At 37.6% G+C, this 25,889-nt stretch overlaps 1 long non-coding RNA gene across 1 annotated transcript in view; it reads right to left on the reverse strand.

Annotated features, from left to right (window-relative positions):
* LOC144321944 (uncharacterized) overlaps nucleotides 1-25,889 on the reverse strand; it is a 429,293-nt gene that overhangs the window by 153,459 nt on the left and 249,945 nt on the right. The window contains exon 3 of the long non-coding RNA XR_013387487.1: nucleotides 5,876-6,007. This is a non-coding gene — a long non-coding RNA (uncharacterized LOC144321944). The remainder of the gene's footprint in view (nucleotides 1-5,875; nucleotides 6,008-25,889) is intronic.

The raw sequence follows: 25,889 nt of genomic DNA on the forward strand, positions 1-25,889 counted from the left end.
TCCCAGGGATAAATCCTACTTGGTCATGGTGAATAATTTTCTTAATGTATTGTTGGATCCTATTGGCTAGTATCTTGTTGAGAATTTTTGCACAGCAAAGGATACAGTCAACAAAACTAAAAGACAATCTACAGAATGGGAGAAGATATTTGCAAATGACATATCAGATAAAGGGCTAGTTTCCAAGATCTATAAAGAACTTATTAAACTCAACACCAAAGAAACAAACAATCCAATCATGAAATGGGCAAAAGACATGAACAGAAATCTCACAGAGGAAGACATAGACATGGCCAACACGCACATGAGAAAATGCTCCACATCACTTGCCATCAGAGAAATACAAATCAAAACCACAATGAGATACCACCTCACACCAGTGAGAATGGGGAAAATTAACAAGGCAGGAAACCACAAATGTTGGAGAGGATGCGGAGAAAAGGGAACCCTTCTGCACTGTTGGTGGGAATGTGAACTGGTGCAGCCACTCTGGAAAACTGTGTGGAGGTTCCTCAAAGAGTTAAAAATAGACCTGCCCTACGACCCAGCAATTGCACTGTTGGGGATTTACCCCAAAAGATGCAATGAAACCCTGGGACACCTGCACCCCAATGTTTATAGCAGCAATGTCCACAATAGCCAAACTGTGGAAGGAGCCTCGGTGTCCATCGAAAGATGAATGGATGAAGAAGATGTGGTTTATGTATACAATGGAATATTCCTCAGCCATTAGAAAGGACAAATACCCACCATTTGCTTCAACGTGGATGGAACTGGAGGGTATTATGCTGAGTGAAGTAAGTCAATCGGAGAAGGACAAACATTATATGGTCTCATTCATTTGGGGAATATAAATAATAGTGAAAGGGAATAGAAGGGAAGGGAGAAGAAATGGGTGGGAAATATCAGAAAGGGAGACAGAACGTAAAGACTGCTAACTCTAGGAAACGAACTAGGGGTGGTAGAAGGGGAGGAGGGCGGGGGGTGGGAGTGAATGGGTGACGGGCACTGGGGGTTATTCTCTATGTTGGTAAATTGAACACCAATAAAAAAAATTAAAGAAAAAAGAAAGAAATTCTCTATCATATAAAAAATAAATAAACATAAGGTATAGTACTGAAGATATAGTCATTATATATTTAGATGGTGATATTTCATATAATTAGTATATTCCCAATTTACGTGATGTAGAGTATCATTCTACTTCTATAATGACTGGAAGCGTAGAGCTGCTAGGTTTTTAGTAACATGATATTGGCAAGATCTGTAATTTTTCAGATGACAAATTCTTAGTATCATAAACTTCGATTTTAGTATTGCTCTGCCAAAGACCAAGTTCTTTTACCAATTCATTTCATAATTTGGTTTGAAGGAATACAGCAAACCAAAAAAAGGAGAACTAGCAATATTAATAACAAACATTTATGTAGCCATGATTGGGGTCAGCATTTTTTCTACACACTTGATACGTGATGATATTTCCATTTTTCAAATGCAGAAACCGAGTCTAAGGAAGGTCAGTAACTAGCCAAACTTCACAAATCAACTTAGGTGGCAACATCCAAATTTGAATCCAGGTAGTTTGGCTCTGGAGACTATGCTGTTAACCTGAGGACAAAATTTTCACCTTAAAAAGCCAAATAACCAAGAGTTCTTTATGATGGCAGAAATCTTTATGTTGGCATTATACAATGTTCTAAGTTACTACATTAAATGTCTCAGCTCATGTGGGTGTGGCTGTGTGTGTGTATGGCTAGGATTTCTGCATAGCTATATAGTGTGTGTGAGACAGAGAGGGCAGGGTTGGGCAGAGGGATGGGAATGGTAACCTTTAGTGTGCCATTGTACTTTAAGGAGAGGAGAAGTATCATTTTTTTCTACATATTAAAATCAAGACTGCATGCTAGGTTAGAGAGGCCAATAAATGTGCCCACTACTTTTTGATCAAGGGCATCACCTGAGTGCTTGTTACCAATACAGAATTTCAGATACTACCCCAGACCAACTGAACCAGAATTTTTATTTAAACAAGACCCACCCTCCCCAAAGGGAAGCCTAGGTGGCTCAGCAATTGACCGTCCACCTTTGGCTCAGGACGTGATCCCGGGGTCCTGAGATCGAGTCCCACTTCAGGCTCCTCGCATGGAATCTGCTTCTCCCTCTGCCTGTGTCTCTGCCTCTCCGTGTCTCTCATGAATAAATAAATAAAATCTTTAAAAAAAAACAAAAAAAAACAAGATCCCACTGTTGGGAGATTTTTCTCCATGGTATTTCGTACACCATGTCTTCAGAGCAAAAGCATTGAGAGCTTTTGTTTTCAAGGATATTGGTATATAGCCTACGGTTTTGGAAGAAGGAGATGGTATCTTCCTCCAGAGAAGAAGGGTAAATATGTTTGCTGTTGAGGTTAATAAAGATCAAGTCTCCTCCCTTCAGGGCTACGGTAGAGCACATTTGTTTGCATCTCTTCCAAAGAAGAAGATTTCCTACATTCTGGGTTACTCAGCATTGATGTAAACCACCGTCATGCACTGCCTCCCCTGGACCACTCTGCATTGCCCCACAGGACTTGAAGAGCAAGGGAAACCAGCATGAGCATAAACCTCATAACTGCCTCTGGTACAGTAAGTCATAAATTATTTTATCTCCGAACTGGGAGCCTTGTGTCTTCTGCCGGCATAAATGCAACTGGAGTAGACGAACTTCTTTGCCAGAATGTAAAGTAAAATCTCAGACCCTTTACGGTTGCTGACACCCACGTATCTGTATGCAAACTAAAGGTGGACAAGCCCTCAGGCTTCCCCCTTTCTAATTAGCAGATAAAGAAGCACAGTGGGCACACTTAAATGCAACCCCATGCAAACATGGTTTAAAAGAAGGGTTCTGCAAGTCTTAGTGTCTGACACAAGAATAATGTAGGGACACAGTTGGATAATAGCTCTTCCAAGTCCATTCTTCCGGAAAAAAAAAAATAATGATTTTTTTGTGGAACAAAAAGGAAAAAGCTCTTACTTCAACTCTGCCATCATAAGCATAAATTCACAATTTAAAAAACACATGACCCATAATTTCCTGGATTTAAGTACCTGGCATGTGGTCTGACACTGAAATTGTGCACTCAGAGATTCCATCCATAAGAATAAACAATAACAGCCCTGTACATTTCCCTTGTTTACAGCCTCCCAGAAGAAAAAAAAAAAAAAGAATTTGACACTGCATGAGAGATGTGACTTAGAGAAACTTCTCTTCAACGTCAGTTTGTACTAATTAGAATTTAGAAAGTTTTTTTTTTTAAGAAGAAGAATTTCCTGTCTCCCTGATTCTACACATCAATGGATAGCTCCACCATTATTTCCCCCCTCTCTGGAATGCCCCCAAATAAATCTTTTGACATTCCTTCCTGGGAATGAGAGACTTGCCTGAACCACGACAGCTGGGAGGAGCCTCATTCCATTAGTGCACAACCCTTGGTTGGGCATTGTAACTTCCTGGAGGAGGACCCTCCCTAGGGTTTGTGCCCTCTCTCCTACACTGCACCTCATGGATCACACACAGGACACCCCTCTGCTTTCCAATTTCTGCTTGTTCTTGGGCTGGTTCTGAGAAGGTTAGATCAATTCAAGGTGAAAGATATTCTAAAGAGCATTACCCAATCCATCTTTACCAGCAGTAATTATGATACTTTTAAATCAGGGGACCTGGGTGGCTCAGTGGTTGAGCATCTACCTTTGGCTCAGGTCATGATCCTGGGGTCCTGGGATCGAGCTCTGTGTCAGGGTCCCCACTGGGAGCCTACTTCTCCCTCTGCCTATGTTTCTGCCTCTCTCTGTGTCTCTCACAAATAAATATATTAAAAAAATCTTTTTTTAAAATGATACTTTTAAATCCTAGGTCCTAGTTGAGCTCCTTAATCTATTCATGAGGTGTCATCCAAAAGAATTCCAAATCCTCCTCATTATAATTTATTATTACTAATACTGTATGTTCATGTTAATCCTGGAAGTGGATCACTTACTAAAAAGTTAGAAGGGAAAGCAGCAAAAGTGCCTGAGAAACACTAAAAACTTATTTATTTTTCCTGCTAAAAATGCTGAGGGATACCTCCTGTGAGAAGATGAAGCACATTTTCTAATTCTCTGATGTGACAAAGTTCTAAGATAAGTCAGGCTGTTCCTGTCCAAAATTCCTATAAGGGGAATTTATAGCCTGACTAGTTTATCCTGAGAACAGATTTCAGATAAACTCCCAGGCGCAGAGACAGAAGAAGGAAAATGATGGCTGGGAAAACAGATGTCACAGAGGCTCACAGGAGGGAACGGGCTGTCACAGTGATAGGGAGTGGTTAGCCACAAAGGGACAGTAAAGCGCAGGGATGAGTGTGGGGCACACAGGGAAAGCTTCATACCCCACTGGGTAATGCTGGCAACTCCACTTGGGAAGAGAGAAAATAAGTCAGACACTAAACACTGCAGGAAAATTGCAGCAGGGTTCAGGGTATGGACAAAGAGGACCCGATCCAGACACCCAAAACTTGGACTCACTTTTGAGGCTCATGAATTCCATCTGTGTGTAAATCACCATTTCCTCATCTTTAAAACATAAGGAGCCAGGCTTGATTATCTTTCAGGTTAAAAAACCCCAGCTCTGACATTCTACAATTCTATGAAGAAACTGGTATTTTTAAATCTTTGGTATTGGTAAGTGGTACTTTGAGGCCTTCAACAACAGAGTGAAGGTGAACCTATAAATCTAAATAATCTATGAAGGCAAAATAAGGAAGAGTTCCAAGTCTACCAATGGGGTCCCCAAATTCTCTCTCCTTTTGACAATGACCATGAACTCAGGTGATCTCTGTGAGGAGAGAAGCAGTGAAAATAGGAAGAAGGTCCAATAAATCTCCCAAGCCCAACAAATAAATAAGATGAATGAAGTAGAACCCTGAGATATGATGTTGTAACATAATATACACATTCTCTTTTTGAAAAGTGCTGTTTATAAAATGGTCATCTGGACCTCTGTTTAAAAGGGGAAGAGGATGGAGGGAGGCTTCATCATTAACTAACACAACAGTACTTGTGAAAATTTGTATGAGTTCTTGAAAGAACTACAAATAATAGAAAACAGGTGATGAAAGGCAGGTTGTTTCTAAGGTGAATTTCTAAGTCTCAGATTCTGTAAAGCCTTCCACTGGATCACACTAGAATAACAAGAAATCTTCCATTCTAATCCAAGTCTCTCCTAGAGTAGCTAAGACATGGAGCCTATTTTTCACTCTTTCTAGGGTGACAAGATTCGTCAATGAAAATATCAGGAGGGGTCTATTTAGAAGTTCTGCCAAGAATATTTTGCAGACTGAGCAGGTTGCCCCTAAAAACAAATGAACAAAACAAAAACAAAACAAAACCCTGAAAAACAAAACTAACAAAAACTTGGGAGTTTCTTTGGAACAGCAAAGAAAACCTAATTTGGCATGCCCTGGCTTCCTGAATACTCATAATCTTATCTTTAGAACCCAAAGCAATTCTGTACTAAAATTTGAAAGTTCTCAGGTTGTTTGCTTGAGACTTTGGCTCCTGACTACAAAAGTTGAGATGATACTTGCACATGATGTCCATGCTGAACGCAAATTCTTCTTTGGGATCTTTGTTTGGCACGTCCTATTTAATTTTGCAAAATACACACACACACACACACACACACACACACAAATGCAAATGAGTAAGACCACAAAGTGTTACATATCTGTTTTCTTTCTGGGCATGGGATTCCACGTCTCTCCAGCTAGAAAGCATTCAAGTGTTATTTGCTTATGCGTGAATTACAAAGCTACACATTGTAATTGCTCAGTAATGAAGTTACAGGGATAGAAAACTACCTTCAGCCTGGATGAGCGATTCCACTTGGTTACGGAGATCCATGTGGTGCCATTTCTACTGATGATCAAGCAGGGCTCAGAGGGCTATTTATACTCTCTTTTGAACACATTCTTCACTCAGAAGTCCCTTTCCTAAAATTTACATAAAAACAGACAGTTATTGTAACTTGATTAAATGTAGAATTTTTTATGGTTATTATTTCTGAGCCCAATGCAAACTTTCACAAACATGCTCATTTACTGGAGATAATTATGTGTGATTTTCTCCTTTAATAAAAGATAAATAATTTGGCAGCCTTGCTTCACATATTTTTCTATTTCAATACAATTCATTGTGTGCTGGGGTGTCCTTTATTCTGCTACTAGTTAGTGTGCAGAATGAAAGAGTTTTCTGTAGATCAATTGTGCCAGTTTTCTGTAAGGCACTGCTGCTGTTCATACAAGGTTTATAAAAGACGATTAAAGGCTGATATTACATTAGGTTCTGCTCATAATGATGTAGCTTTTTGTTTACAACTTACATAATTCGCTGTAGTGGCAAAGCTTCATCAAATTTGGACAAAAAGGAATAGAAACACATTTCTGAGAACCTAAATAGAATGAACAGGCTTTGACCACCTCTAGCTTTCATTGTGTTTCTTTGAACTAATGCAGGAGCCATGTTTCCAGGCTTCAATTTGAAGAGCAACGATCTGTTGTTTTATTATATGAGATGATGGTAATGATGATGATGTGAGTGTGTAGTTAATACTTTAAAGGTAAAAACCCTATAGGAAAAGTGCAGGAATATATGACTCCAACTTACTGGATATTTCCTATCAAAAATTCCCACTTAAGTCTGGATCCAGATTGGATTCTCCACGGGAAAAAAATGTTTGCATGTAGTATAAGTAGACACAGTTGGACTAAAGAGACATAAATCAGTCTACTCTTCAATCTATTTCTCTCAACCCCAGGGCTGTTCAAAGAACTTTCCATGATGATAGAAATATAGTGTGTCTGCCTTGTCCAATATGGTAGCCACTAGCCTCACCTAGCTATCGAGCATGCAAAATGTGCTCCTAAGAAACTGAAATTATAACATTTAATTTTTATTTAAATTAAATTGAAATACCTCTATATGGCTTGTTGCTACTCTATTGGACAGCATAACTTTTATTAATCAGGAGGGTAGGAGCAAAATGCTGTTTGCCCAACTCCAAGTGACAACTACCTTACATTCTTGGTGTATCAGACCAGAGGTTGTATATGCCACAGTCTGCAGCCTTACATGCTGCACTGTGAAGGAGTTATGTAGCTGAATGGAAAGAGGAACATATCTCATTTTCCTCCTCCATCAGGAAATCAGGACCAAATTAGTTTGGCTGACAGCCAATACCACTCCACTATGAAACCCAAGTTATGTTTGGAACTCTTCACTATTACTACATCACCGCCTTCCTACCACCTCCTCCTTAAGTGTGTGTATTTAAATCACACTTTGACTACAGTATGGTTACTGAGAGTAGGGTGGGAGGGAAGAACACTTCCCCTGCAATCTGTTCTATATCAGAGGCAGAGTGATATTTTCTAAATGCAAACCATACTCACATATAATTTCATAATCTAATCTCTACTTGGATGTCGCAAAGGCGTGTCTGAATGCCTATTCTTACACGATAAAATATCAAACATATAATATGTTGGAATACTTCATTTCTCCTCAGAATCATTCTTCTTTTTTTAAAAAAGATTTATTTATTTTAGAGAGAGAGAGAGAACACGTGTGCCAGTTAGGGGAGGAGCAGAGGGGGAGACTCTCAAGCACAATCCCCACTGAGCATGGAACCTGGTGCGCAGTTTGATCTCACAACCCTGAGATCAGGACCTGGGATGAAACCAAGAGTCAGACACTTAACTGACTGACCCACCCAGGCATCCCTCCTTAGACCCATTCTTCTCTCATCTTCATCTCAGCATGTTTCCTCACTATTCATCCAGTTACACAGGCCCAAAAAAGGTTTTCTCCCCATTTTCACCCCATCCACATTCTATACCTAATCCATTAGCAAGCTTTCTTAGGCTCTCCTTTCAAAAATCTATCCAGAATCTGATCCTCCTCACCAAACCACTATCTTTTTATCCTTACATCTATCCTTATATCCTCCCCCTGGCCGTAATCCCTGACTCATGCTTCATCATGGGAAGACAGTAATAAATATATCAGGTAAGGCCTCTAGTTCTAAGCCTAGACTACCTTTCTTAACCCATCTAAACTCCTGTGCTATCATGGTGCTTCTTCCTTAGGCTTCTTGCTGTTCCTCCAGCACCCTAAGCTGATACCTTCCTTGAAACCTTTCACCTACTCTTCCCAGACTGGAATGCTTTTCCCCACATCTTCTCACAGCAAATCTGCTAATTGGGTTTTCCTGATCACTATCACTGCTCATCCTCTATCCCCTTTTTCTACTTAATCTTCTTATAACACATGTCATCATATGACATTGTATCATTTCATAACTGTCTAGTTTTTCTTGGCTTTCCTCTGAGAATATACGTTTCCATGAAGTCAAAGATCTTGCATGTCTTATGCATAGATCTCACCTTATTAGTACATAGAACAGTACTCAAGGTTTAATAAATGCTCAAATATTTATTAAATAGATTAATAAAATGCGATTACACCACTCATCCAAATACATATGCTCAGTGAAACACAATTGTAGGCAGAGACACATATGCCCCGGATATAAAGATACCACATGGACACACCCAGCAAGACACATATGCATCGTAAAGAAACACACTCAAACTTCTTAAAACATTCAGAGACTTCTTATTTTGGTGATAAAGAAAAAGATCTTTGATATTTATAAAAAGCTTTTGCACAATATAGCTCCACCCTATCTCTCTATCATCATCTCAAACACTCCCCATTCAACCTGTTCACTATAGCCACACAACCTTCTTTCTACCCCTTGCACTCAACAGATTCCTTCACATTAAAATAGTTTTGGCATATCCACCATTTGGAAGGTTCCTCTGTCCTCTTGCCCAACTTAATTTCCACTCATCACTCATAGGTTAGAATGAGAGTTCTTTCCACATGGAAACACTTGCTGGACTCCCTAATAGATGGATTCATCTTATTGAAGCTTGAGACTTTCATGAATGAATATCAATGATGTTGCTTATGGTTATCGGGCCTCCGAGTACATCTGAGTATTGAAATTATATCTTTATTTGCTGCTACAGTATTTCAAAAGTAATTAAAACTCATGTGCAGTTAAACATGAGTCACATTCCCCCAAGTGCAAGGGATATAGCCAGAGAGATGGAATGGACCAGCAGGCTTTGCATGCTTTCCATCACCATAATGGTGACAGAGATAAAGTTGACATTGCAGAAGTTACCCAAGCTTCTATTTACCTACTGATATTTACTGTGTTCCCCCAGGACAGCCAGTAACATCATTTACTTCAGATAAGGTAGGGTTGACAACGCGCTGAACATTAAAAGGAAAAGCACCTGGATAAAATGAAAACAACGCTATGTCCTGGCAAGGAGAAGAGACGGATGGGCTATAAATAAATGTGAGTTCATTAAACATCAGCAAACAGCTACAGCCAGGATTGGCATAGTGTGTACTATGTCATTTTCATGAGCATATTCTCTCAATATCATTTACAAAAAGAGCACATATGAGAAGGTTATTACGAAAACAATTTTAAGAGGCATATACTAAAATGGAAGACTTTAGATTTCTTGAAGTACCAATTAGTTAAATAGCTACTTACTTATTCTAAAAGGAGAGAAGCATGCCTCTCTAATTTCAGAATCTGTTAGATCACTGAACAACTAACTTGAAAGTCATTGAACAAAATCCTTCTGGTAACTATACTGGTTCCACGTTGCTGTGGAGTTCAGAAGTTTTAGAGAAGTTTGGGAATGGCAGACGAAACTCCCAATATCCAAGGTGTTCATGGGAACAGTGTGCATTCCGATGCTGGTGTTCACTGATTGTATGGCTCCTCATATATCGAAAGGGAAGACCTGAGTGTCCTCAAGTAATAGGGAGCCAATAGCCAGAGCATCTGACATACAGCACAATAATGCCAAGTGCTACATTACACGTGGGTTGTGTCACCCTTAATTAACTATGAGTGAATCTGTCTTATACCCACAAAGGGTTCATTTCAACTTCTGTCAACATTTTGCTTGTGATTTCTCCTGTAATGAAAGGCCTCTTGTCTATTCTGCAGCCAGAAGGCTACCTCAGCTATGCCTCTCACACCAACATAGCTGTGTCCTCGCTCTTCAGCACATCAGCAATAGGTGGCTCACCAGAAACCTGACAGTGACCTTCCCTGAGTATCCTCTGATTCACTGACTTTTGGATGGCTCAGGAGCTCTCAAAAAGAACTAAATAACACTATTAAAACTTCCTGGTGTAAAAAAGCAACTTGACAGTGTCCTTGGAGATGTATGATGACAACATAGCTCAGATTTGTTTTACCCATCAGAAAGCTTATATTTAATTGTATAACAGGAATTGCAAACTTACTTTTGAGGGTTCTAGGATGTATTTTCGCAGATGGGTATTTCAAGAGACATATGCTTAATTTTTAAAACAATTGTGGTTCTGTTTAACATAGATATATTTTAACTTAATATTCACTATTCAGGCACATTTCTAGGTACACAGATTTAACAGTTTCTGTCCTCAATAATTTTAGAGTTCAGTGGCAAATACAGAGATGTGAATATAGTAGTATGTTACAAAGCAATAAGTGCTCTGATCGGGCAAATGCAGGGCTTAAGTTAAAGTCATTAGACTCTGCCTTGAATTAAGAAAAATCTTCCTTCCAAAAGTGCTATTTTAGCTGAGATGTGACTTAAGCCTTTGGGTTTAGCAGGAGAGGAAGTAGGCATGAAAATATCGAGATAGAAAGAACTATATTTCATCTTGCATAAGGAATAATGAAATTTAACAACATTCTGAAATCCTAGGAATCACCAGGATTAAAAATAAAAAAGATCAAAGCAGACTCTAAATTGCCATTTCCACATGGGGAAAGAGGATAAACATACATGATTTTTCCATTGATTTAACTGTCCAATAGTTGAGGTTTGTGGTAAGGTAAGGTCAAGTTTGATTTATTAGATTATATTTAAATTGCCTCCTGAGGTAATGACAACAGAGATAGGTAGGAGAATGTTAATATAAGGTAGGAGAATGTTAATATAAGATATATTTAGCAGATAGATCTGGACCTCGACTCTTCAACAAGATGTAAAGACACAAAATCTTTAGCATCCAATAGTTTGGCAAGTGAAATAGGGTTTACATCAAAGATAATTGAGGCCAATGAAGATAAATATGCCAATGTGTTATATTCTGTCTTCCTTACCATATGTAAATATCTATTTCTTAAATCAACATTTATTTCTTGTAAGATACTTCGCTAGGCACAAAGATATTTTAAATGAGCAAAGTGAAGTCATTTTTTCCAAAAGAAGGAACAGATGAGGAAAACAAAGGTTTTAGTGCCACGAAGCAACTTTTATGACAAAGGAAGACACAGGGAAATTAAGAGAGCCAGGTATATAGGGGTCCATCTGAAAAAAAAAAAAAAAGAGTTTTAAAGCTCCTAAGAAGTGCTCACACTTTGACTTTTTTTTTTTAATTTATTTTTATTTATTTATGATAGACATAGAGAGAGAGAGGCAGAGACACAGGCAGAGGGAGAAGCAGGCTCCATGCAGGGAGCCCAACGGGGGACCTGATCCCGGGACTCCAGGATTGCTCCTGGGCCAAAGGCAAGCACGAAACTGCTGAGCCACCCAGGGATCCCCACACTTTGACTTTCTTAAATAACTTCTTGGGAATTACCAGATGGGTAAGCTGGGTAGTGCCTTTCAGCATAAAGAAGTGTCAACACAGACTGTTAGGAGTTATTATGCCTAACAGGTCGGAATGGCAGGTGTGAGGCTCAGTAAGCAAGAAGCAGTCAGATCAAGAGGACGTGGAAAGTTTGTAATGGTGGAGTTTCCTACACTCAACGTGGCACCTTGTTTTTATTTATTTATTTGTTTGTTTGTTTATTTATTTATTTATTTATTTTTTTAACGTGGCACCTTTAAAGGAATCTGAACCTTACACTCAACGTGGCAACTTTAAAGGAACCTAAAGACATGAAGCAGCATGATAAGAATTGCGTTTTTGAGATGTGATTAATTGGTCTGTAAGAATCTAACCTGGATTATGCAAGGGGCAAACAGAAGTGGGAGTTCAGGTTTCCATTTTTTTCCCCAGATGATTTAAATACCTTCCCAGGCATTTGCAATTGTAATAGAAAGCAGAGAAGGATTTCAAGAGAGAGTTAAATGACAGTAAAACGAATACAAATTGTTGGAAAGAGGCAATGAGTTAACGAAAACTCTCACCCAAAATTCAGGACTCACTCATGCTCTGACAAATATAAATATATTCATGAGGAAAATGGAATAATGTATTTGCAATAATAACTGTTCTGTCAGTTTATGAGGCTACTACAAACCAAACATTACCAAACATAACTTAAATAGCCAGTAATTAAATGATGTTATTTCTCTTTCAGGAACTGACAGGAAATGAAAGCAGGCAAGCCCACACATACCCACACACACGCATACACACACACAAATTACAGAAAAAGAAGTACACGTCAGGCTGGGAAGAATACTAAATCCTGTAAACCATTCAGATTTTTTTTTTTTAAGTAGGCTTCACACTCTACATGGAGTCCATTGTGGGGCTTGAATTCATGACTCAGACCAACAGCTGAGACCAAGACCTGAGCTGAGATCAAGCATTAGACACCTAACCGACTAAACCACCCAGGCACCCCAACCATTCAGATTAAAAAAAAAAAAAAAGATTTTATTTATTTATTCATGAGAGACACACAGAGAGAGGCAGAGACACAGGCAGAAGGAGAAGAAGACTCCATGCAGGGAACCTGATACAGGACTCCATCCTGGAACTCTGGGATCACGCCCTGAGCCAAAGGCAGACACTCAACCACTGCACCACCTGGGTGCCCCAACGATTCAGATTTTTATAGAACTTTATAAATCCCTTTCCCATATACTATTTGGTGATCTATCACTAACACAGACAAAACAGAAGTCTCAGCCATATCATAGTAAAATCCTAAAAAATGCAAATGATTACAAGAAAAGAAAGTTGTTAAAACAAAGGAAGGTGCACTGAGCAAATCTGCCTAATAATTTTGGTTGCAGGCAATAGACAATATGGAGCAGGAGAAGCAGGTACCTTAACCTTTCTGTCAGGCAAAAAGAAACAATTCAGCAAGCAACAGTGAACTGATGTGCAGTTAAATAAACAACCAGAAAGAAACACTGCTGTGCAAATGCTTTTTATATAGCTCAACCAAGCTGAGTGGCTTAGAGTTGGAGAAGGAAGTGCTAAATATATAACAGCCTGGGGCCTCACTGGACCCAAATAATAGTTATTTCTGAGTAGGTCAAGCAAGAGTCAATAAAAAAGAAAGCAGGAATGAATGTTATGTTCATAGTTCATAGCAGGCTAATAATGCCCTTCTGGGATAAGCTTGGGTTTCAGATCACCAGAACCAAATTCTTAAGTTACAAATACTTTATTATAGACCACCAGTTCTGGAAGTATCAGTTGAATACCTTAGAAATTGGTAAATTCTGAAAACCAGAATCGTCTTTAATACAGACTCTCCGAGTCAATGTTTCCAACATGGGTAGAAGTAATTGCAATGAAATTTCAGATAGATTCTTGGGTACCACCTTGGACCTATCAAATCATAACTGGGAATTAAAATTTTTATTCAATTTCCCAATGATTCTGTCTTCAAATATATAAAAACTATTTTGTATTGCACTGTTTTTTTGTTTTGGAGGGTTTTTTTTTTTTTTTCGTTTTTGTCTTATTTTTGAATGCCACAGTTTATTCATAGATGTAGGGATGGATGGAAGGATGGGTGGATGAAGGGATCAATGGATAGATAGATAACCAGCCAGCTAGCCAATTTCAGACCAGAATTTCTTTTTCTTGTGTCACAAGCAAGAGCTTAAGTAGTTAACACCATATTAAAAACCTAGAATGTTTAGAAAGGTTTTTTTTTTTTTTGAGATAGAATAAATATACACGCAACAATAAGGTAATATGAGAGGTAGCATACAATCAAGTGCCAGCCCTGTGTTCCCAAGGTCAACCAAAAGATGGACTTGCCCATGACTCCTTCTACTCTTTAGCTTGTCTACATCACTTCAAATAATTAGGGCTTCAATATAGTAACCTGTTAGTAACTAATTATGATTTACTAAGTAAACCCTTTAACAAATTGCATCATAAAACATTTGTTGGAGACTTTGGGGATAGTGTAATTTATCCTTTTCTTTGAAGTGATGAAAATCCTTTGTTTTTCTGGTGGGACAAAAAGCAAAATAACAATAAATGCATAAACTTAGTAGAATATTATATAAACAAGCTATTCCAGGGCAATGTTGTACCTTCTTTCCTAAATATATGAATTTCTCTTATAAATTATGTGTAGAGTGCTACAGTGACACTCAACAGACACAACACTCCCTGCATTTCACCTGGTCTCTGATGAAAGGAGCAGGTAAGTGGCATCAGCTGTGCAGGGTGACGGTGGTTATCAATGAAACATTGCAAGACTTTACAGGTTTGTGAAATATACCATGATGTAATCCTGAAACCGTCAACTCACCTCATTATTGTGAAATTAATCTCTACAGCATGCATCTAGCATAGAGCTGAACATGAAGGTAGTGAAATGAAAGCTACAAAACAAGTTTGTAAAGACATATACATAATTTACCAACCTGCTCTAATTTACATCAGCAAATCCTTCCCTCCTGATGGGCCCTGCTGAGGGTAAAATGAGTGAAACCCTATATTATTGTCTGCTATTCCCCCTGGCCAAAAAAAGGTCATTATAAGCTTGGGCAGGTAGGTGCATGACAATTTTCAATGTCACTAACAACACTGTTAATTTAGTCAACACTTCTGGTAGAAAAATAATTTTTGATCCAGATTCTTGTGAGGATGTTATTTAGAAATGACATTATTACTAACTTTAAAAATCTAAAAATTACCTTAAAAAAAAAGGACAAATGATTCATCTCTTAAACATTAGAGTTACATCTGGAGCCCAAACTGGTACTTGCCAGTCCATTTCATTCCTAGCAGGAAAGCACAGAGGGTGGCTAGGAGAAGATTCAGCTTGCTGCTTTACCCTATTTGGAAATCACACAGCTTTGTGTCCAAATGACCTTGTCAAATTCCAGCTGTCCCCAACCCCGATTCTAGGGTCGATTCAGTTTTTCCCTCCACAGCTGACCAGCAGCTGTGAAAGGAGTGATTCTCAACAGGACAATGGTAAGTAAGCAGGTAGTCTAGTCTGGGGCCATCAAAAAGCCAGAGAAGTCACTTCAATATACTATTTCCTTTAAGATTTGTTATAGTGAAAGTTTAACAACAACAATCATAAATCTAAAAATATCTACACCTTGGAGAAAATACTTGGGTTTGTATTGTCCTTGCCAATTCAGATGAATTTGAATAAAATGGGAAATAATCCCTTTTTATTATAAGACAAAATGGAAAGAAAAGAAAGAAGAAAGGCAGGCAAGAAGAAAGGAAGGAAGGAGGGAGGAAGGGAGGGAAGGAAGGAAGGAGAATTTTCCATAGGGAGTAGTTTTGGTTATCAGTGATTAATCATCTCTCCATGAATGAATTATAAGAAAGAAAACACTGACACCATGATTCCTAGACAGACTATTTATCTTTCACGTCCATCAGTGTGTTTAAGAAAAACAAAAATACCTAAATACCTGTGGTTATAGGAGGGAAGATTTTTAAAAGAAACATTTTTTTGTGAGGCTTCTTATCAAAGAGAAATTCCCCTCCATGTAGTTGCCACAATAATACTGGCAAAGATGTTTGTTTACTTTATGTCCTGAAAAGTTACTTGACGCTTGATCTAAAAATTATGACAAAGCAGTAGTGAAATAATCGGTTAGGTATTAAGTTATATACCATTCCTTTCTTGGGGACCCAAAAAGCCCTTCTTGATAGGAAAAATCCACATCCAAACTCTGGGTTTGCTCATGTTCATTATTGGCTCAACACAGCCATGTTTTTCAAAGGACCTTCAAGTCACTGCAAGGCTTTTGCTAGGAGACTAAACACTCAAAACTTTTTTCTTTCTTCCTTCCTTTTGCTAGCAGACCTCAATGCATTTGTGGATTGTCTTGTAGACCAGACGCATGCTGGGGTAAACGATATTTGTGTATTTTTGTATGACTGAGGCATATCACATGTCAGACAAGCATATTACTGTCAGACTCAGTTTCTAGAGAAAAATTTTAGTTGCACATAGCTGCCTTTCTCTTCTTCCATCCTTGGTGTAACTGTTCCACCAAGAATATGCTTTATACCTTCAAAGAATCAAGCATCTTCCTCCAGGAACATTCCAAAGTCTGTATTTTTTTTCATCCTAGGACATGGCACTGCCATATCTGCTTTTGTAGATTATGCTGACTCAGTCGTCGTAAGGTAGGCTATTCCTCTCCATATATTTAAGTGGTCTGTAATAAAGGTTGCTGATTTAGCTCCTAATAAAATCATCCTAATTTGAAGCAGATATTAGTCTCACATCTGTGCCAAAAAGATAGTTGAAATTGAGAAGATTTTATATATGTTTATGGAAGCCATTTCATCATTTGGTTTAAAAGCCAAGAAGTTATGTAGCATTTTACAAAATTGCTTATTTATTTTAATATGTGAATATGAAAAGTGCTATTCCTCAAGAAGTTTAACAGAACCAAAGATAGGCTAGGCTAATCTATGCCTGAAATACACAGGTTGGTCTATCCACTTACTCACCAAATAAATGTTATCAAGGACTCTATTCAGGATAGATAGAATCCCTGTCATAAATGTGCTCCTATGTTTGTGCAGTGCTTTACCAATTTTTATAGAAGTGACTTGCCTTTTGCTAATGAAATTCTGGTAAATATAAAATTAACATAACTGCCACTTTATTAGTGTACACTTATTTTATAAATATAAACTTATAAAAGGTTATTTATAGAACTAATAAGAATGATGTTGTTCTTATTTTAAGCAATTTTAAATTATGGTTATAATCTCAGCTCAGTCTCCATAGTATTTATTTCTGTCATATATTTTAGTTACTCCATATTTTTAAAAAACAAACTAGGGGTGGTGGAAGGGGAGGAGGGCAGGGGGTGGGGGTGAATGGGTGATGGGCACTGAGGGGGGCACTTGATGGGATGAGCACTGGGTGTTATTCTGTATGTTGGCAAATTGAACACCAATAAAAAATAAATTTATTATTAAAAAAATTGCAAATGAAAAAAAAAACCCTCTTTAGGGCACCTGGGTGGCATAGGCAGTTAGGTGTCTGCCTTTAGCACAGGTCAAGATCCTGGGATCCAGCCCAAAATCAGGCTTTCTGTTCAGTGGGGTATCTGCTTTTTCTTCTCCCTCTGCTCCTCCCCCCTGCGTGTGCTTTCTCTCTCTTGCTCACTCTTCCAAATAAATAAAATCTTTACTTAAAAAAAACTCTATTCAGGAATTATTTTCAAAGGATAGCAGTTATTTACTTGTTATGACAATTTGGGATAGTCATCATGCAAACAGAGATAACAAGAGAAGCTTTATTTAAAGATACACACAAAATGAATTAATCTGGTATATACTAAAAAAACTTTGTGGTATTTAACATGATAAAAATATAGTATAACACAGTCATATATATTTATAACTTAAAAACTTTTTAGTTTGAAATGATTTTAGACTTATGGAAAAGTTGCAAAAATAGTACAGAATTCCCATAGGTCTTTTAGCCAGCTCATCCTAATGTTAACATATTTTATAATCATAGAGCCATATCAAAAATAAGAAATTAACATTGGTATAAGACTTTAACTAAACTATAAATCGCACTTGAATTTCAACAGTTTTTTCACTGACATCCTTTTTCCATTCATAGGATCCAGTACAGGATTGCATTCCTTTGTTAGTCATCTAATAACTCACTTTCTCAGCCTCTTGTTTTTCATGATACTTTTGGAAAGTACTGGAAAATTGTTTTGTAGACTATCACTTAATTTGTTTGATATTTCCTCATGATTCAAAGGAGGTTATATAAGCAAAGATTTATCTTTAATTGCATCAATGATGATGATATTATTATAGTTCTGCCTGCAGCTTGATTTATTGCATCAGTTTGAAGAGATGTCAACAATTCTCCCAAATACTTCCAGTGCCTTCCATTCTCCCTCTGGGAATCCAGATACATCTGTGCACAATATTCCACAAATTTCCTGGGCTCTTTTCTGTATTTTCAAGGATTTTGAGGGGAACCTGGGTGGCTCAGTTGGTTAAATGTCTGCCTTTGGCTCAAGTCATGATCCCAGGGTCCTGGGTTGAGCCGCACATCAGGCTCCCTGCTCAGAGGGGAATCTGCTTCTGCCTCACTCTTTGCCCCTCCCCATCACTCATGCTCACTCTCCCTCTCTCTCTCTCTCAACTAAATAAAGAAAATCTTTAATTTTTTTTTTCCTCTCTTATGCATCAGTCTGTTTTCTACAGACCTAGACTCCAGGTTTTTAATTCTCTCTTCAGCTAGACCTAGTGAGTTATTGTATCAGTCATTAATTTTTTTTTTTTTTTTGGTTCATTTACTAATTTTATAGACCCTCAGGTTTTTTTCTTTTTCTTTTTTCTTTTTTTTTTTCTTTTTCTTTTTTTTTTTTTAGCCTATGGAAGTCTCTATCTTGTAACTCCAGTATTTGGATTTGTTGTCAGTCCATTTCTATTGTTTGTTTTTTTTCTTGGCTTTCAGTTATTTGAGCTTGAATCCTGGAAATGCTGGTAGCCTTTTCAACTCATTGTTGGCCATTTATTAGGAACACATATTGAGTCTCTAGATGTTGTTACAGACCTCTGGTCAGGAATTATATTAGAGAGATTATATAGGCAGACTTTTTATATGTAGTTAAAACTTTGTTTCAGAAATGCTGAGAGCTCATTTATTTCTGACATGCTTGTACTTCATCTGTGATAAGCCACCAGGGATTTCAGCTTAAAGCCTGGGGTGTTCAATAGGGCTCTTCTTCCTGAATGGAGCCTAAAATTGTATTATTTTGTTTCCATAGCATTGTAAGACTTCAAAAATCTTTGGTTGCCATTTTAGGTTTTTTAGTAGCTGATTTCCTTTAACTTCTTTGTGTCTCATTGCATGTATAGACAACTCTTTTCTCTAAGATCTTGTTCCATCAAGTGCTGTCTTTCCTGGTGGCTTGAATACTATTTTGTTTCTTTTTTCTTTAGTCCGATGTCATGGCATAGGCTCTGAGCTACTACTTTTTCTTTGGCAAGCTGCTTTCTTTTTTCTTTTTCTTCCTAATGCCAGTAACTGGTAAACGTTCTAAGGTTAAAAAAAAAAATGTCCTGAGAGTGTACCTTGGTGCATTTTTCTTTCTCTCCAGACTGTGAGCCTTTATGATACATTTTTTAAAATAAAGTTTGGTTTGTTTGTTTTTATTTTGTTCAACTATTTTTGGTGGATAAGCTAGCCAGATATAAGCTATTCCATCTTAGCCTGAACATGAAATCCTATTTTAGCCATATTACTGTCTTAATTTCTCAAGCATAAGTCTGATGCCAGTATAATATGCTTACTTACTGACGAGAAGACCTTGAGGGGTCTTGCAATGAACACTATTCTAGAGGTAAGGGCCAGATCCTCTCCTCCCTCCAAAGTGCTCACCAGCTCTCTCCAAAAGTTCTTCTCACAAAATTCTTCCCCTCTTCTGAATCTTGAGATTTCTAGATCCTTGAAATTGGTTTTAGAGTCTACCCACTCTCAACCATGGTGATCTATCCTCTCATCAACTGGAATGGAGTATCTTTTCCTTCATCTCCAATCAAAATTGAAACCAATTGAGTCCTTTGAAAACATTACATTATATTTCATTTAAACTATATATTAAAGAGGTATTAATTAACTCGGGGAGAATCTTCTCAGAAAGTATATGTACATCAAATTATTACACTGTATACTTTAAATATCCTACAAGTTGCCAATTGTACCTCAGTAAAATTGGAAAAAATATCCATTACATGATTGATTTTAGATCATTCAAAAAAGTAATGAGTGTGCATCTGGCTTAAAATATAAATCAACATGAATTTTTCCCCTAAATTTCTATCTTCCTGATATTAAGTACAAATGTCAAAGTGAACATTCTGCTTTCACTGAGTTTTCTTCAATACTGCCTAATTGGTCATGAGTTATATTTCCACATGGAGTCTGAAATTAAAAATTATTTTCATTACCTTTAAGTTTTAGTAAAACTTGTTCCACTTTACACATTGCCTTTCAGAACTCTACCAAGCTTTGAACCATTCTTATATGTTTATCTTTTTTCTCTATCATTTTTACCTTACTATCTAAAGCCTGAATGTAAGTGTTCATGGATCCACACTGGATTCTTTCGCTACATTCATATTCTCTTCTTCCTTGGCGTATTTTCTATAATCAATACCAAAATTCTGAAAGCCTTCTAAAGTTACAGATTTTTTTTTCCCCAGAATCTCATAGTATGGGTAAATACCTCCACCTTTGCTAAAATGTTTGAAATATAACTTATTTCATATTACTACCCAAAGATACAAAACAAAGTACTGTAAATGACCTATTGTGTTACATTCATTTTAAAAACTTTCTGAATTGACAAATTATAGTTTATCCAATGATTTTCACTTTTGCTCATTCTAGATTTGTAATATACAAAACTTATGTGATTTGATATATTGCAACATTTTGCAATATATTTAATCTGCTATGTAAGATTCAATTGAAATTCACATTAATTCCAATAGTCTCAGAAGAAAAAATATTGATATTTATATGAGGACCAAATACAAATAAGGTTGTTTAAAAATAATTTTCCAATATAATATTCTATGTTGGGCTACAGTCTTTACCAGTATACCCATTATTATAATTTAACTTTAAAATCATTCAGAAAAGTAAATGAGAATCTTTCCAAAATTTAATTTATCCTAAAGCAACCTTATTTCCATCCCTCAGAAAAGAAGCATTAATAGACTATTTTGCAATAAATCTTCATTATCCTCATATGTAAATATCACTGTTTGGTTTAGTCACTTCACTTAAGAAATTAATGATAATAAATAAGCTCCATAGCTCACACATAACTAACTGATGTAGCTATTTTTGGTTCCTTCTGTGGATATAGCCATTCTATGTCACGTTCTTATAAACTACTTGTTATAAATACCAGCACTGTATGTATAATAACCTTATCATGCATCTCACAAACCAGAAAAGTTACTTGCTGGGAATGTAAACCATTAGACATATTTTAAATGTGATGGATGATTTATTTTTGGCATATAGAGAAAGTCTGTAGCGTTCCATCCTGTCAAGAAACTGAAACCATTCAAGAACTGAAAGTCTGTTGCCTCTGTGTGGTTAACGACACTAGGTCTGGAAGGGCAATGAAACAGAAGTCTTCAGAGCTGAGTAAGAAACATTTAAAGGTCTCATCTACTGTGGGATGTCAGTGGGATTTCAAACAGTGTGCGATGTGGAAGGTCGCAGACAAAACTTTATATTAAGTCCTTCTGTCTAGAAAGCAGTCTTTGGCATCATCTCTCCCCCAGATGACAAACTTAATAAAAATAACTTGTTGTTAAGTTCACAAATGCAATATACCCCCTGTATCTAGTTGGATATCTAAATGTTTGGCCATGGAAAATAAATATGATATGAGTTGATATCCACAAAATTCTCACGATCTTTATTTAGTGAAGTGTTTTACTTCTTTATTTTTAAATTTGAACTCTCCCTAAGGAATCCAAACTGGCAGCTTAAAATGGCATTCTGTTTCTTTCCTAAAAGTACCTCCTGCTTAAGTGCTGTGATTCATCCAGAAGGAAAGACAAGAAAAAAAGGCACAGAGAGGAAAATTAAATAACCATCCTCGGAAGACACTGAATATACATATATAAGTGGGGCTACACCACAATTCTCTAATAGGACTAAATCATAGATTGTAATGCTCCCTAGAGAAAACCAGTGCTAATGAACTAAAACCACGATAATTCAAAATTCCATTTATATGATTGGCCACAGCCCTCCTTTGCTACCTTCCAATAGTAAAGCATTGAAAGTGAGGTAGATAAAAAATATAGTAATGGACAAAGGTGAATACAATCACAAAGTGGATTCCTCATAAAGCAATTGACTACACCTTAGCTTAGTGAAGAAATAGTGGTTTCCTCTTGTGTGGGGCCAATGCCACCTATTTCTTATTCATTAATGTGTTAAAACATGCCTGTATCATAAGATCAGCAATTATGTCAACTTAAATGAAAGAAATTTTAAATGATTCAAGATGGCTCTCCATGTTTATCAGTGGATATAGAGCCTCAACAGGATTTCCCCAAACCCCAGGGACTTCCTACAGGTGAAAAGTCATGACTGGGTATGGAATAAATAGATTTCTCACAAGAAAGGATAATATTTAAAAGATGGAGAGAGTGATCAAAATGTGTAGTTTCAATTTTTGCACCTGTTAAATAAAATGTATTGCAATACATCACATTTATGTTTGCCCTCTCTTGGTTATATGTGTTCCCCACTATCCAGAAGTGGAGCATTCCTATGGAACCTTCTGTAAATCAAAATGAAGTCAAAATGGCACACAGCAGAAGGAGCAATTATCATTAATTTGTATGGACAATTTTTTGAGTGTTCTCAGATCCCAAAATAACCACTTAGACTTTTCATCATAGTACCTTATGACAGCTTGATGCTGACTTGCTGAGTGTAGCACCCCAAAAAGGTGCTTGGCAGTACTGCCACTCTCCTGCTCCGAGTGAGCACTGCCTCTATACGGGCTTGCTGCAAAACATGCTGAATGCTATTTTTGCTGTCTTTTTTTTTTTTTTTTCAGAAAAGTGAAAATTCTCTTTGATTTCTTTCAGTTAGCAAAGGCAGGTAATAATGCAGGCCTTTTGTAAAAGACAAAATACAAATTTTCCAATGGGGGCTAAGGGGATACCTGTACAGCCTTGTTCATTGCTTCCTTCCTGTTCATCATCTGCCATGAACCATTGTCTGATATATTAAATCGGGTTAAGTTTGATTTCTCTTCTTCCTCCACACAAACACACCTTCTAAATTTATTTGTCCCAATATACGACCTTTACATGTAAATGAGACCCAAGAAGGTCAATAATGATCTAATTGTCAGGTTGAGTGTTATCTCATGTTTTTTCTTTGCGAGTACAGGAGGACCTACCAGCGAGCTCTGAGTAAAAGTGTGCAACTGTCCTACAAAGACTGCAAAGGAGGTCTTGGACTCTCTTTTGAGAGTCCTTGTCTTGTCTAGATAAAAAGGAATTCTTCATGATCATCTTAAGAACTTTCAGCTGCCTCTATATTTCTGCCCAGGCAACTTCCTCCACTTTCCCATGCATAAGATACAGAAAATAAAAGTCAATAAAAATGAAATTTATGTTCTATACATGGGACCAAGAATGGTCGCTCAATATCCTATCTTGTTGCACTTCAGCTTGCTACTTTGACGCGGGCTATTTCTAAAGTAAAGTCACATAAGAGTTAAACTTATGGATATTATTTACCCAAATATTTTTCAAGGGTTGCAAACAAGAGAGAGGTATCACTCTCCATATTCTATCAGATGAGTCTTTCTCACACTGATTTTAACCAGACAGAAGTTCTTGCTAGTGAGTTGTCTGGGATATCCAGACACCTTGCTTTGAACAAAGTCATAATATGGTATCTTAGGAGCCACTCCCACCTGCCTAAACACTTCCTCTAATTGCCTCTATTATTCGAACTCTCTGCTTATTTCTTTCCACTTTCTGAGCCCATGATCTATTCCTGACTCCCAGCTGGAAGCCAATTAATCTCTAATGATCAAGATGTTAACCAACAATGGCTTCTACTTACCCTTTCTGTAGTTATTCACATGCCAAAAGGTCGGGGGAAATGGTCTGAACAATCAAACGGGATTAAGGAACAAGGTTGACAGCTTGGAAATGGTTTCCCATAACCATCTCCAATGGTTCCCACAAAGTGACTTCCAAATCCAGTTGCTATATCCAGTAACAGAAAGTAAACACAAACTAGAAAATCTCCATGTGCTTGGAGAACAATTGTGGAGTGATGCCTGGGACACAGAACAGTTTATCTAAATCTATGACCACGCAACTCTGCAGAGGAGCTGGAAGAAACCAGTCAAACTTCCTTTGCAGAGCAAGACCCTGTATTATTCCAGATCCTTACCTGCAGCTTACACAGAAGTTTAGGATCAGAGAAAGATTTTGCATAATTCTCTATATCATGTAGATGGATATACATCATTTCTCATTGGGCAGAGAATGTCATTATCACAGAGATAATGAAGGTAACATATTTTACCTACTATTTTAACACATACCTCAAAACCAAATTGCAGCTTAACAGCTACAAAAAGGTTAAACACAAAATTCTCCAGTGGGATTCTGGGGACCAGGAATACTACCCAAAGTTCAGAAGACCCAATGCTTGCCAAAATTTAAAAATGACAAAAATAGAGTGTCTGGTTGGCTCAGTTGGTAAAGTGTCTGCCCTTGGCTCAGGTTATAAGCCCAGGATCTTGAGATCGAGCCCCACATTTGTGGGGGGGTCCCCTATTCAGAGGGGAGTCTGCTTCTCCCACTGTCCCTCACCCTCCTTGTGCTCTCTCTTACACACACACTCTCTCTCTCAAATAAATAAAATCTTGTTTTTAATGACAAAAACATAAATAGGAAACTTTAAAACTTCAACCAGAAGTAGAACAAAATGAAGCTAAGTATACAAAGAGTAGGTAGGTCAGAGTTTATTGCCCGAGGCATCATATCACTAACCCAGGTGAGATTGGTAAGATGCACTCTCATTTCTCATGCAGTTAATGTAGTGAGATAAGGACTCTGTTCCTGCAGATTTGGGCCTGGTCCTGATGCTGTTATCAGTGAGCTCTACCACACTAGGCAAACTAAGTATCTTTTCTGAACCACAGCCTCCCTGGTAAGAAGGAGAAGGCAACATCTTTGTGACAAATTTTCTGTGAAAAATATTGGCTTATTAAATGAAAACATAATTGCCTGCCTGATATGACTTTCCTGAAAGTAGGATGTATAAGCTTATTTCACAGAACACAGTACAGTGTGACAAAGACAACCCCATCACTCCCTGAAAACACAGAGCCCCTTTTCCCCTAATATTTTTGTCACTGTACCATAATTCTAAACACTGCTTTAGTCACTCAACATTAAATATGGAGACTCAGTGTTGGGGAAGAGAAAGTGCATCTATTCCAGAACTGGAAAATCCAGAAGTCTGAATTCAACTCTTCAATGGAATTCAACGCATTCTTAAAACTCCAGGAGTCTCCATCTTTTTCTTTAGATAATGGGAATAATATTAGCTACTGCATTTAAAGAGATAAGGAATATAATCTATATTTGGCATGTAATTCATCAATAGCTTCCCATTTTACCCTAAAAGCTAGAGACATTAAGACAAGGGATCTATGAAGTGAAACCACACATTTATCGACTAATAACCATGCTCAAGACATGTTTTAAAAGACGACAGGAAGATGGGTGTGTTATGTGCACATGTATGTGCCATGTCTGCATGTGCATGTGCACCAGCATATATGCATGTGTGTGCCTCTGTGTGCATTTCCTTTAGACCCTGCCAAGGTAGCAGCTCTTTCAGAGGCAGGGACAGAGAAACTGTCCTGGGAGACAGATGAGTTCCGAAGGACCCTTGAGGAAAGCCGAGGAGGGCTACTGCTCACTCCATAGTCCTGCTAGGTATCTCTATCACCAAACAAAAAGGTGCCACCCTGTATG

Source organism: Canis aureus, chromosome 10 (assembly GCF_053574225.1).
Source record: "Canis aureus isolate CA01 chromosome 10, VMU_Caureus_v.1.0, whole genome shotgun sequence".
NCBI lineage: Eukaryota > Metazoa > Chordata > Mammalia > Carnivora > Canidae > Canis > Canis aureus.